The sequence below is a fragment of the Protopterus annectens genome, chromosome 7.part0, assembly GCF_019279795.1.
Source record: "Protopterus annectens isolate FY-2018-M chromosome 7.part0, PAN1.0, whole genome shotgun sequence".
Classification (NCBI taxonomy): Eukaryota; Metazoa; Chordata; order Ceratodontiformes; family Protopteridae; genus Protopterus; species Protopterus annectens.
In genome coordinates, this window is record NC_056739.1 from 180,800,324 (window position 1) to 180,815,741 (window position 15,418).

Here is a 15,418-nt window from a genome sequence, read left to right on the forward strand (position 1 = left end):
ATAAGAGATATGCAGAGATAGACAATTGCCACATGTAAGAATGAAGGGAGACCATATTTATTTGGATCATATAAAAAGCAACCAGCAACGGGTGGAATTATAACAACCTCCAGACAACAATAACTTAGAATGATCCTGAAATACTCCAGTGATATACATAACATTTGTGAAATTATAAAAAAAGAACCAAAACCAACAGGGCTAGTCGAACCGAGGCTATATTCATAAAAACAAGACTTCTTTATAGTAAGTTCCAGACATAAGTGCTTTCACAGTCAAACTAGCTGCTTTTTCAGATGTATACAAAATTACTAAAACAAGTCATTTATATAAAACCACCACTCAAGAATTCAATTGAAAAGCTGAATACATTTAAAGAGACAGCAACCAATACATACAGCACAAAAACATTCACTACTTGTAGAACATAAAGCTCTATCTCAAAACTGGGAGTGCTTTCAGTAAGGGTTTAATTGGAACTTTGTCATTCAGCCCTGAGCCAAAATTAGCCTTCAGCCTAATGATCCACTTACTTTCTAATAGCTCAGTAGCATTACTTATATCCTCACCTCTTAGACTAACATCAATTTTACCTATGATCAAAAACCAAAATTTATGCAATATTGAAGTCTCCATCATTTTAGAGAAAGCATTACTTGCTATCCTATTATTGATGCTATATAGGTCTTCCTGTATATGATCTTTTAAGAATCTATCAGTTTTACCTACATAGAATTTATGGCACACAATACAGTGGGCCAAGTATACTATGTGTGTACTATTACAGGAGGCATCTATATTAAACGTATGCCATCTCTTCTGGTCTGGGTGCCAAAAGGCCCCAGAACTATCTATATAGGTGTAATAATTGTGTTTATATCACGTTATCGAAAGATGAAAATAGTGAACGCTATTTCATCGAACCTAAAATATCTAAACCACATAATATCGAACATTCAGATCAGCGAATCTTTTCCTTGGGAAATAATTTGCTATTCCAAAACACATACACACAACACAAGCACACCTAAAAAACATCAATACACACACATACATGTATAATCCTACACCTAACCCTACACTAAACTATACAGACACTACTATTTATCCACTTACCTTAACCCAAACCCTAACCCTAAGGTCCGTCACTATCGCACACTCACCTAACCCGCGCCCTAACCCTAACTCACTTAGCCCGCCCCTAACCCTAATTCACCTAACCCACACCCTCTCACTCACTTAACCCACCTGTAACCCTAACTCACCTAACCCGCACCCTAATCCAAACAACCACACAATCGCACACTTACCTGAACCTATATAGCATAATTAAGAAATATTGGTCTATTATGACTACTGATTCATACCTTAAGAAGATAATAGGTGATGCTCCCAATTTTGTGTACAAAAATAAGAAAAATCTCTCAAGCAGATGCTATGCTATCCTAAAAATCTCACTGGAAGTAATTTCATAGTAGTAATGGAAAAGGTATTACAATACCTTGTTATAGGTGTAATTATTGCACCTATATAGATAGTTCTGGGGCCTTTTGGCACCCATACCAGAAGAGATGGTATACTTTTAATATAGATGCCTCCTGTATTAATACACACATAGTATACTTGGCCCACTGTACTGTGCGCCATAAATTCTATGTAGGTAAAACTGATACATTCTTAAAAGATTGCATATAGGAACACCTATATAGCATCATTAATAGGATAGCAAGTAATGCTTTATCTAACCATGTGATGGAGACTTCAATATTACATAAATGTAACTTTTTGGTCATAGGTAAAATTGATGTTAGTCTAAGAGGTGGGGATATATGTAATGCCACTGAACAATTACAAAGTAAGTGGATCATTAGCCTGAGAGCTGATTTTGGTTCAGGACTGAATGACAAAGTTCCAGTTAAACCTTCATTGAAAGCATGCCCACTTTTGAGATAGAGTTTTATGTTCTACAAGTAGTAAATGTTTCTGTGCTGTATGTATTGTTTGTTGTCTCTTTAACTGTATTCAACTTCTCAATTGAATTTGGTGGTTTTATATAAATGTCTTGTTTTAGTAATGTATACATCTGAAGAAGCACCCAGTTTGACTGTGAAAGCGTTTATGTCTGGAACTTACAATAAAGAAGTCTTGTTTTTATGAATATAGCCTTGGTTCAACTCATCTCTTTGGTTTTGGTTGGTTTTATTATCTTTATACCTGGTGCGACATTTATTCAGCACATCTTGGTCCTTTTCTGTTTTTATGCAGATTATAAAAAAGAATTGAAAGATACTGGCCTTGGATGATGAGATAAGAGGAATAGCGGGAGAGACACTGCATTTCACTTTTAGGAATAATCACAATTCAATGCAATTCACACAATGCAATAAATTCAGGAATCCAACTTGTGTTAAATATAATACATTGGGTACATATCCATGCTGGTGATGCACTAACTGCAAATACATATTCAAAGAAAAGGAATTCTTTCATCAGATATCTGGGAAGAAATACATCTTGAACTCCTATGCAGACTGCGATACCAGGAATGTGATCTATCTTGCCACTTGTGACAACTTTGAGAAATTTTACTTAGGAAAAACTGCAATACGATTTAAGGAAAGGATATCCAAACATGTCAGTGATATTCATCTTAAAAGACTTTAAGAATCCTTTAGTCAAACATGTGCATGTGTGGGACAATTTTAATTTCAGAGTGTTGCAAATAGTAAAGGATGATCTGCATGGGGGTGATATGAATAATAAAATGGAACTAGCTGAAATGTCTTGGATTGGCTGCTTACAAGCCCACACATTACTGGGCTTGAATTTGAATTTCCCATTGAAACCAGCTTCAAAGGGGCTTAGGTTGAAGAGAAAAGCCTAACTGGTTACCTCAGCCATTAAGAATGACATCAGCATTGGTGATTTTAGGTCTGAAGAAGGATCAATATAAGGTGCAAAATCACTTATCTTATAATTTTTTTTTTTTTAAATCAAATTAAAGTCTTGTATTTTAGCACATGATTTGAAACTTAATGCGTGAGCATTTTTTTTTTTTGTATGTTCCTGACCGTGGTGGCAGTACCAGTTATTTCTGCTGTTTATATATAACTTCTACAAGACTGTGCTTCAGTGGTCATTATTGTATTTCTGGTCATTATATCTATCTATATATATGTGTGTGTGTATATATATATATATATATATATATATATATATATATATATATATATATATATATATATATACATATATAGATATGTATATATAGTTGAGCCATTAACTTTTTGTACTATTCAGTCTACTCTATAGACATTTTGATTTATAAGTCTGTAGCCTCTACATCTCACTGCTGTAGCTGTTTGAGCTTATCTTTGTGGACCTACAATGAGAATAAACATTGCCCAGATGGACATCTCAATATAATAAAAATGTACATTCTTAAGTGAAAAAAACAACTTCCCCACATTTTTTAAGTTACTGACATTGAAGATGATCTCTATGCGCATGCCCATATTCCTGTTACTTCATTATCATCAACCCCTTTTACCCCATTTTCTACAAGGGGTCAGGGTGTAGTGTCAACTGTTGCCACCTCTTTCTATTCAATGCCATTTCCCTGCCTTCTTCGCCATTCATGCCTGACTGTGACACATACAATCCATCCACCTCTTTGTTGCACACCCTTGTTTCCTATTGCCTTCTTCTTGTCTATCGAAAATTCATCTTCACCAGACTGTATTCTACTTTTCTGCACTTGTTTGAACCACCATAATCTGTTCTTATTTACCTTTTCTGCAGTTAGAGATAAACTGGCTTCTGCTGTGATGTCATGTCTTCATCTGTCCCACAGTATGCGTCCCACTACCCACTTGTGGCACTTCATCTCCATCACCTCTAACTTCCTCAACTGCTCTGCCTTTACATTCCAAGTTTCTGCACCATACAGTTGTACTGGTTGTGACATCCATGCACTAGCCCAGTAATCAAAGAGCCTGAATCCTCACCACTGGCAACAGTGAGGGACATACACAATGGGAGGATGAGAAGTACACACACAATAAACTACAATTTCCCTTAAGAGCACACAAAGATCACAGTCTGTCTGGGGCTGGTTTCTCCCTCTTTCTCCAGATTCCCAATAAGACTCCCCACTGGCACATCTATAGGGTTAAGATCTCAGCTGAGTGGCCAAGCACCCTCTCTGTCCAACCAGTGCTTTGTGTCCCTGCTGAAGTAGCTCTCACACACACACTCTCACACACACACACACACACACACACACACACACACACACACACACACACACACACACACACACACACACACACACACTTTCAGATTTGATTTATACACAAACACACACCTTGGAAAGGCTGGCACAGGTTTACTAGCTATGCCACCTTCTTCCCAAACTACAAGGTAGTACCAGTTGCCACCAACCACTACTTATCAGTTACTCTAATGCCCTTACAAAGGGTAACCAATCCTACTGTGTAATGTTTCTATTATCCAAATGGTAAGTGTGACCAAGACTTTCAAGGCTGTTTAGGAGTGGCCTGTACAGTGTCACCAAATACATATGCAAGTACTTTAACAGTATAAATATCTCTAAACAAACCAACCACAATTAAAATATTTAAATATATTTAATAATACATAATAAAAGAACAAGACAATACTCAAACAACATATTATCTACAGAGTTCAGAATCACAGGAAATATTTTAAAACAACATTGCAGGACAGTCTGAAATAAATTCAGAAAACATCTAAACTAATATTTACTATATTTATTATTTTATTTATTTAAATTTGTTGACCGGGAGTGTCTGACTGGATGTGGGTCCATTTTCAGCGGAGGCCCGGGGAGAAAAGCTCCACAGTAAAATAAACAGACAGTAGTTACATTGGATTACATAGCGATTAACAATTTAACATAGAAATTACTTACAACATATTTAAAGATGAAGAACATAGTACATCAGTAGACAACTAGAATCTTTATCTGTGAAGTACATAACAGGCATTAACAAATGTAACAATGAGAAGTTCCTGCTGTATAATAAGTACTAGGCTTATGAGCATCTGAGCTTGCTATAATCAAGGTAGTTAGTGGAGTGGAAAGAAAGGTAGTGGTTGGATGGGGTGGATGATATTAGAGTGGGAGTTGCAAGGGCATAGCCAGCATGTTTTTAGGTGGGCTTTTAGTAAAGTTTTGAAGTGGGTGCATGATTGTACAGAGGTAATTGTGGGTGGGAGGGAGTTCCATAATTTGGCTATGGCGCAAGAGAATAGTGCTTCACCAGCAGAGTTATTGGCTTTAGTGATCTGCATGTGATTTTTGTTGCTGGATCTTAGTGGTCTGGTGGTGCGATAGGGTTGGAGTAGATTCTGGGGGGAAGGGACATTTAGTGGATGGTTTACGAGTTTCTGGGCGAGTGAGAGTTGATACCACTGAAGGAGGTGAGGGAGTTCAAGCCAGCCCAGTTCAGCAAGTGAGAGACAGTGGTGACTACAGTAGCATGCCCCTGTGGCGAATTTGGCGATTTTGTTGTAGCAGGTCTCTAGCTTGTTTAGATCACATTGCCTTAGGTTGGTATATATTGGAGAGGCATAAAGTAGGGTGAAGATATGGTGGAAATTTGCTATTGAAATCTTTGCTGCTTTGGTGAGAAATTGTTTATTTCTTTATAATGCTCCTAGTTTTTTGTGGACTTTTTTATGGTCATGGATATGTGAATGTCAAATTTTAGTTTATTGTCTATTTCCACTCCTAGCAATTTGGTGTGTTCAGTTGGGTATATAGTGGTGTTGTCTTTTGCTGTGATGTTAAAGTGAAAGTTGTTTTGAGTATGCTTGGTGGGTTGGAAGATGAGTAGTTTAGTTTTGTTTGGGTTGCATATTAATTGGGCATTGGATAACCATGTTTCAACAGAGGAAAAGGCTTCCTGTGTGACTTTTTGCAGTTTGGGTAGGGACTGGGCTGAGCAGATGATGGTCGAGTCATCTGCGTATTGGATGAGTGTGCCATGTTTGGTGGCAGAGGCTAGATTATTGGTGTAAACAGAGAAGAGTAGGGGTCCAATGATGGATCCTTGGGGAACCCCTATGGAGACAGGTAGTTGGGGAGATATGTCATTCTGCCATACAACGGATTGTTGGCGGTCAGACAGGTAACTCTGAAACAGTTGGTGACCGATTGTGAGAAGGATAGGTTATTAAGGACAGAGATAAGTTGTTTGTGTGGGACCATGTCAAATGCTTTAGATAGGTCTAGGAAAGTAGCAGAGGAGAGATGGCCATTGTTTTTATGCTGAAGGATAGTGTTAGTAAAGGAGAGTAAGGCAGTGGTGGTGCTATGGTTTGATCGGAAACCATGCTGAGTACTGGAAAGGAGGTTGTTAGTAAGGAGGTAGTCTGAGACGTGAGAGTGTATGCATCTCTCTAGTATTTTGGAGAGTGGAGAGAGAATAGCTATGGGGCGGTAATTGGTTAGTTCTGCAGAGGGTCCGCCTTTGTGGAGGGGAATTATATGTGAGACTTTCCACAGTGTGGGAACGTAACTTTCTGACAGAGATTGGTTAATCAAGATGGATACTGGGTAGGCCAGAGCATCAGCTGCGATTTTTAGGTATTCACTTGGGTGGTTGTCTGCTGTGAATTTGGTGGGTTTAAGTTTAGTTAAGAGTTTTTTATGTTGGAGGTAGGTACAGGAGAAAAAGGGAAGGCAGTGGGGAGATTACTAGTTGAACGTGTAGGTTGTGTTTAGCTAGTGATAATATGGTTTGGGTGAAGTGTGTGTTGAATGAGGTAGCAATATTTTCTGAGGAGTGAGGGATGTTAGGAGGAGGGGTACTGACTTTACCTGGGTGGAGGATGGAGTTTATGGAGGACCAGAATTGTTTGGGGCTTTGTTGTGAGGAGTCTAGGGCAGACTGGTAGTATTGGAATTTGTCCTGTTTTATTAGCTTTTTGACTCTATTGCGTAGTTCTAGGAATTTCTGTCTAGCTGAGGGGGTTTTGGTTTTGCGCCAGTGCTCCCAGGCTTTATCCCTGTTTTTCATTTCTGACTTAGTGGTTTTCTGTAGCCATGGGGAGGGTTGTGCTTTGGTTCTGGAAAATCTTATGGGGGCATGGTAATTAAGGATTTTCAGGAAGGTAGTATTAAAAAATTCAACTGTGTCATCTAGACTGAGGTACTTTAGAGCATGCCAGTTACATTCTTTGAGGGATGAGATGAATGTGAGTGGGTTAAAGTTTATTTTTTTACGTATTTGATGATAGATGACAGGTTTAGCTTGGTATAGGTATTTTTTGAGTAGGAATGTTGGGGAGTGATCACTGAGGCTATCTGATAAGCAGCCTGTTATATATGACTGGGGGCTCTTACTGACTAGTATCCAGTCCAGGGTAGTGTGCTTGCTGGAGTTTTTATTTATCCTTGTTGGTGACTGGACTAGTTGGGTGAAGCAATTAAGGTGTACATGATGGGTTGGATTGTTGCCAGAACAGGATTGCCAGTCAATATTGAAATCACCTAAGATGATAGTTTCTTGGGTGAAATGGTGGGTAGACCAGCTGAGGAGGTTTTCTAGTGGAGGGATGTTTTGGCCAGGTGGGAAGTAGCATCCAATTATGTTGATGGTTTTGTTTTGGTTAATTTTGAGGTTGGTATATATTATTTCTTCATTGCCTATTTGTGGAGCTGATGATTTTAAGATCTGGATGTTTAGATGCTATTTAAATATTATAGCTACACCACCTCCTTTTTTGTTTAGCCGGTCTACTCTTAGTATGCCGTAACCTGTAGGGAGTATTTGCTCACTGGTAATGTGAGGTTTTAGCCAGGTTTCTGTCAGGATGACTATATCTGGGGAGTACAAGTCTATGGTGGCATGGAGTTCATGGACTTTGTTGGATATACTTCTAATATTTAGGCTTAGTAGAAGGAAGTCACTTGGCTTTCTATTGGCTGTAATATGGGAAAAGTTGTGATTTCTAGTCTGATTATGAGGATTGGGGTTGGAGATGGTAGGGCCAGGATTGGAGTGGATATCTCCACTTAAGGCTAGTTTTGATATTCATGAGATTATTAGTTTTCTCAGTTTTTGAATGTGTTTGTTTATAAGGGAAACTTTATGATTGTGCTCTGTGGGTAATAGGTATGGTGGGAGGGTTACTATGTTAAGTTGTAGGGATGCTTTATGTTTGAGTAATATAGTTGGTAGAATATGTGGGGGTGCATAGGGATGGTTCTTGAGCTGGTGGGAGGGGAGCTGAGTATGGGTGAGACATGAGTCGTGGTGTGAGTAGTAGTACAGTGGTAGTGGTTGAGTGGGGGAATGATGGAGCTTTGGTAGGATGTAAGATATGCAAGGAGAGTGCATGCAGTGAGCAAAGGAAATGTATGCTTATACATGTTATTTGAGGAGGTGTGATAGTAGAGGGAAGATGGAAGAGGTAGTGTTGGGTTAGTGCTGTGGTTGGCTATTGGAAAGATGGGAGGGGTTTGAGTGCAATAAAGGTGAGACCACTGGGGGTGGGAGGGAATAGGGGGCAGGGTGGGGAGTGAAGCGGGTAGAGACCCTGTTAGGTTCTTGTATGAGGGGCTGGAAACAATCACAAAGCAAAGACAAGTATGTGTTAAGAAACAATCACAATTGACCAAGGACTGCTCTGAAACTGTAAGTCATTTCTTAATTTCTCAGGTGGAAAAACAGGATAACCTTGTATCAGTAGGCTACTGTGGTATAGTTTAAATTAACAAACACACCGTATTGATCAGTTATGGATACTATTTGCTAACAGAAGGGAATAAGAGAAAGTGGAAGATGTGTGTGTGTGTGTGTGTGTGTGTGTGTGTGTGTGGTGGTGGTGGGGGGGGGCTGCTTACAGCCAAAGCAGAGTGCTCTCCAGGGGAAAATGAATATTGGCTCAAACAGGTAGACACATACTCAAAGTTAACTGTAGCTGTTTGCAGACAGTTCAGACCCTGACTGCACTTTTCCTATAAGAATGTTAAAGGTGGTACCGCAGTTGAATACTTAAGAGTGTTGTTAGGTTCAAAGTTAACTGTAGCTGTTTGCAGACAGTTCAGACCCCGACTGCACTTTTCTTATAAGAATGTTAAAGGTGGTACCGCAGTTGAATACTTAAGAGTGGTGTTAGGTTCAAAGTTAACTGTAGCTGTTTGCAGACAGTTCAGACCCGGACTGCGCTTTTCTTATAAGAATGTTAAAGGTGGTACCGCAGTTGAATACTTAAGAGTGGTGTTAGGTTCAAAGTTAACTGTAGCTGTTTGCAGACAGTTCAGACCCGAGCTGTGCTTTTCTTATAAGAATGTTAAAGGTGGTACCGCAGTTGAATACTTAAGAGTGGTGTTAGGTTCAAAGTTAACTTTAGCTGTTTGCAGACAGTTCAGACCCGGACTGCGCTTTTCTTATAAGAATATTAAAGGTGGTACCACAGTTGAATACTTAAGAGTGGTGTTAGGTTGGAGAGACACTGAGCCTTCATGGGGCCTGTAGCAGAGTGGATTGTATATTCCTAGCTATATCTAAGATATACTAGCCCCTACATAACTTACTTACAGAGGAAGGCAAAATGCAGATGAGAAGTGCTGAATGAATGTTTCTAGGTCTAAGACAAGATACAAAATGCATCCATCTCTTAAATTAATATCACATATTACTGCTGGGTTAGCCTGGATGACATCACATTTTGACACCTGCCTTCAGTTCCTAGGCTAACCTGATACTAACATTTCTGCATTAAAAATACTTATCTCTCAGATGTGCAGCTACTAGGAAGTCACAGAGCAATAAAAACACTTTACATTTTAAAAACAGGAAAACCTCTGAGTAGACAAGGGAACCAACTAAAGTAGATCAATAATAGTAAAAATAAAAACAGAAGTGGTTCCACATGGCAGGAAATTATTGCAGAAGAAATTTATTATAAAAACTAAGCGCTTTCACGAATAACATTCGCTTCTTCAGACTGTTTAAAAGACAAAATAGCACACACCCTTATAAATGCTCATTCAACCAATCATGCTGCAGATAAAGCCTAATTGCTTTAACTTACAAAATGCCAAATTAGTTAAAAGCAGCACTCTGCAAACATTTAAAATATATGTATAAATAGCATGAATACAAAATTGTATGTCTAAATAGCAGAGAATAAACAAATAGACTTGTCGATTGTTACATAACATGATGAGCTATACTAATTGCTCATAAATTCCAGTTAAATATAAAGGCAGTACAATGATAAAACTAATACACATACAACAAAATACACCTCTAAAACATGTCTCACTCAGGAATTGCAAAGCAGAGTCTATTGCGGGATTGTACCTAATACTATACTGAACTATTAATACGTATAATAATCAATGCTTAAGGGCTCTCACCTTCAAAAAGGGTTTAAGAGAAACCCTATTATTTAGATCTGGAGGTTAATCCGCTTGAAGACGTATGAGCCACTTTTGCTCATAGGATTCAGTTATGTTACTCAGGTCACCTTTTCTTAAAGTTTCATGCATAATATCCAAAACAAGAAACTTAAAGTTATGGTCAGTACCTGTTTTGGCTACATGGAGAGCTAGGGCATTCATTTCTTTAGCATTCCTAATATCTCTAGTGTGTTCTAGAACTCTGTCTTTTAATACCCTATTTGTTTTGCCTACATAAAATGAAAAACACACAATACAATAGCAGAAGTACACCACATTACTAGTCTGGCAATCTGCATAGAATTTACTATCTATTTCAAAACCAAGGTGGGGATGCTTAAAATGTCCACCATTGTGTATATGTGTCCAAGCCGCACATCTCCTACACATATACGTCCCCATTCTATCTTACAGAATATGTGGTGTTGCATGCTGTGTTTTATAACATAATTGTCTCTCGAGGGATTTATTATTCCTAAAGGCAAAATGGGGTTCAGGAGCTATAATGCTTTCTAGCTCATTCACAGTTGAAAGAATATCCCAGTTATTTCTAATGACATTACAAACCATATGTATATCACTGGCATAAGTCAGGGGCATCCTGATCTTATTGCTACAGCCTTGGGTCACTGTAGGAATACCATTAACATTACTATTAGTAGCAGCATTAGAGCTGGAGTCATTGCATAAAAATGGTCTACATCTCCCCTGCCTTTCACTCCAGGCCTGGGCTACCTGTATATCAATGGCCTCAGCCCTGTAGCCTCTCTCAATGAACTCTTGTTTAAGGGTATACAGCACCATCTTAAATTGGGCATCTTCACTATAAAGCTTCATTGTGCGAAAAATCTGACCCCTAAGCACATTAGACTTAGTATGCCTTGGATGCATACTAGTATTATGCAGGATATTTTTCTTCCTCACATCCTTCCTATACATGGTTGCGGAAACATTTTGAGCCATGTCTTTGGTTACCTTAACATCCAAAAATTCCAGCCCTACTGCTGAATATTTGGAGGTAAACCTAAGAAACCCATTCAACTCATTCAAAAAACAGATGAAATCAAGTAATTGTTCTGTACCTTGCCACAACAAAAAAATGTCATCCACAAACCTTTTGTACCACTTGATACAAGTGCAGTAAGTATTGTTAGATAGAACATATTTGGCTTCCCAGTTTGCCAGGGAGAGGTTGGCATAGCTATTGGCACAAGCTGTCCCCATAGCTACACCCTTGGATGTAGTACTCATCACCAAAAATAAACAAATTATTCTCGAGTATAATCTCGATTAGTGAACAGATCAAGGACACTTTATTATTTGGAACGTTATTGCTGAGAAGTATCTCCCTTACGTTCTCGATACCCCAGTCATTGGGGATGACTGTAAACAGGGACTCTACATCTAGAGTCACAAAGAGGCAAGGACCCTGAATAACCTCAATGTAATTATTCAACTCACTAAGAAAACACGTAGTATCTTTAAGGATGTTGCTACACTTATCCAATACATCATGCAAGTTCTTTTCTACAAAAATAGAAAGAGGTTCAGTGACCCAACCTCTACTTGAAACAATAGGACACATTGGTGGAGTTCCAAGGTTCTTATGTATCTTAGGGAGCCCATACAGCATAGGGACCACAGGAAAATCAACTTTGAAATGCTCAAACAACTGTTCAGAAATCATCCCAGTAATCAACAAATCAAACAGCGAAAACTGTACCCTTTCAATGCAGCTTTTCAAAACTTGACCAGACACATTAGTATAATTAATAAAGTTACTTAAATGATCTAACATAGATTGTACATAGTTTTCCTTGTCCATCACAACTATGCCACCCCCTTTATCTGCAGGATGGATTTGTATGCTATTTATACATTTAAGCTCAAGCAAAGCTTGAGTTTCTGCAGAGGACAAATTAGCATAACCATTAATACATCTTTCAGAGAATTTCTCTCTCAATTTTTTGCCACAAATGTTAACAAACATATCAATAGTCACATTACTTTGTGGTATATATGTGCTAGGTTTCTTAAAACTACATTCAATAGCACTTGAATCCATAAACATTGTTTTTAGTGTTTCCATTTTAAACCTAGTAATTATTTGTGTTTCAAGACAATAGAAAGAAACTTCTAGCTCCCGTCTCCTTTAGTGAAACTGAGATAAACACAATCATAAAACAATTTCAACTTATTTCTTAGAGTTTTGCAAGTTACTAATTTACATACAAGTGAAGCATTTTAATCCACTGCAAGGATTTGACTGTGCAAAATCCAGTGCTGCTAGGGAAGTTGCATATTGCTAACTGTGTAACAAAATATTACTACGTAGACAGAGAGAAAAAGTATTTTCCATAAAATTAAGAGTGTTGTGGAAAAAAGCAGCTGTATGAAAGTGCATAACAAACTATCATGGTCATTGCTAGCACTGGAATGGTCTGAATGAAACAAATTCTGTAATCATATGAAAGGGAATTAAATCTGTACTAAAATTAAGAACTCTATGAAAACAGAATTGTTTTTTCTGAGTTGCTATAGTAGAGTTCCATAAAATATTTTTTCTATTATCACATAAAAAGCTGACCTGACCCATGGAAAAATGACTCTTCAGTATGATTTAGTTTTATTACTGCATATTTGGGAGAAGGGAGGTTCATTGGGAATGAAACCTGTCTAGTTACATGACAGTAATTTGTATTAGAAAAATAAAATCATCTAAATGAGTAAAGTGCATTGTGTGTCCTTGTGAATGTGTGTACAACCACACACACACGCGCGCGCACGCCCGCACACACACACACACACACACACACACACACACACACACACACACACACACACACACACACACACATCTATATAGGAATAAAAGGGGTGTTCTTAATATATACCTTATGTAATTAGTATAACAGCAACACAGTAACATTCTCAGGAATGATAGACCACAATAGCTCAGTATGATATGAAGTTGTGGGTACCACTCTGTTTTCTCCATGGAGATGCTACCTCCTCTGTAAAGTAGCTTTCGAAGCAGCAACAGAACTACATATGATCAGGAGTCATACAACTGGGGGAAGACCAAGGTTGTAGACTGACTAAGACCTGCCCCTTTTATTCCACATACAGTAGAGGCAGAGAGTACTTATTTATATATTTGGGTTTTTCATTTTGCAATAGGTGGCTAAAGAAGTCCACAAAGGCAATTGGGCTACATGTTCATATCATTATTTGAAAGTAAAAAATGCCAAGGGCTATTGTTACTTTTATGGAACAACCTATTCCAATTTGATGTGAGTTGGACAGTGAAAATATGCCTTCCTTATCACAAGCCTTCATATCACATGCCTACACATCACGTGCCTTCATATCACATGCCTACATAACAAGAGTGGTATGTTTGAAGTACCTAGTGCAAATGTTTGGGTGGGTTTTATAATCCCTGTGGCAAACTCATACCATGTACAAAGTTCACCAATACATAGAAATAACTTTAATCAACACTGCAGTGCTGTACAGATGGAAAAAATATTTACAGACTCTGGAATGGTTTAGTACCAAAATAATCCTTGAAATATCAAATGTATGGTACTTTCTGTGACCATTAGTACAATAAGATTCTTCAACCCTGTCATTGGAGAGATGTATCCACATGACCTAAATGTGTCATGTTTCCTTGGCAGGGGAGTCTGGGGAAGGTTACCATTCAACAGATTACAGCTGTGCATAGAACTCATAAAATGGATGCTTACAGTTCTATCTAGTGCCATTTCTGAGATGTGATGCAATTTAAATTAATTTCAATGTAATACAAACCCATGCACCCAGGAAACAAAGTAAAAAGGGGCAAGGGGTCAAGAAGTCTGGAAGCTGGAGCATGGGGTTAAAGCTGTGAGCTGCAGTTACTGCGGCGCAGGTTTCAGACCCATAGATCTCACTTGCTACTATGTGATGTAAGCAAGTCACTTAACCAGACATGGCTGCCAGATCACTTCTGATGGAGGACTGTGTGCCCAGTAGGCCTGCCTAGTTAACAAATGGGCATTATTATTAAAGTAATGTAACAAGATGAGAGCTACTCATATAATATGACAGACTAGTAAATATGTTTCTAAATAAATACCAATCAAAAAAAAAAAAAACACACAGAGTAGTATCAATAAAATTCACATTTAGTATACTGTATATACAAGTCTGTAGATCCTAGTAAGACTTTGAACTACGCAGTAAGACATTGGTGAGTGTAGTGTACTGCAATAAGCTTTGAAAAATACTGTGACTACTGTATAAAGGAGCACAAGCCATTTATGACTTATTGTGAAATGTATGGTATTATAGCAGGGATAAAGCGCAATCAGTTCAGACAGACTGACCACACAGCACTGGGTGCAGCTGCATACTGACCACACAGCACTGGGTGCAGCTGCAGACTGACCACAGCACTGCGTGCAGCTGCAGACTGACCACATAGCACACTGACCACAAGCACTGCAGCTGCAGACTGACCATGCAGGACTGGCTGCAGCTGCAGACTGACCATGCAGCATTTGGTGCAGCTGCAGACTAACCATGCAGCACTGGATGCAGTAGCAGACTGACCACACAGCAGTGGTGCAGCTGTAGACTGGCCACACAGCACTGGGTGCAGTTGCAGACTGACCATGCACACTGGGTGCAGCTGCAGACTGACAAGACAGCACTGGGTGCAGCTGCAGACTGACCACCCAGCATTGGGTACAGACTGCAGACTGACCACACAGTACTAGATGCAGCTGCAGACTGACCACACAGCACTGGGTGATACCGTATATCATATTTTTACTGCAGTCACTACTACTGCAGCTGTAATGGATGGGCAACCCTATTCCTACAGCACAGCTAATTCAATTTTTTTGCAAAAGCCTTACATTGCAGGGGAAGCACCTTTCCTTTCTAGAGGCTCATTTTCTCATGGTTTTG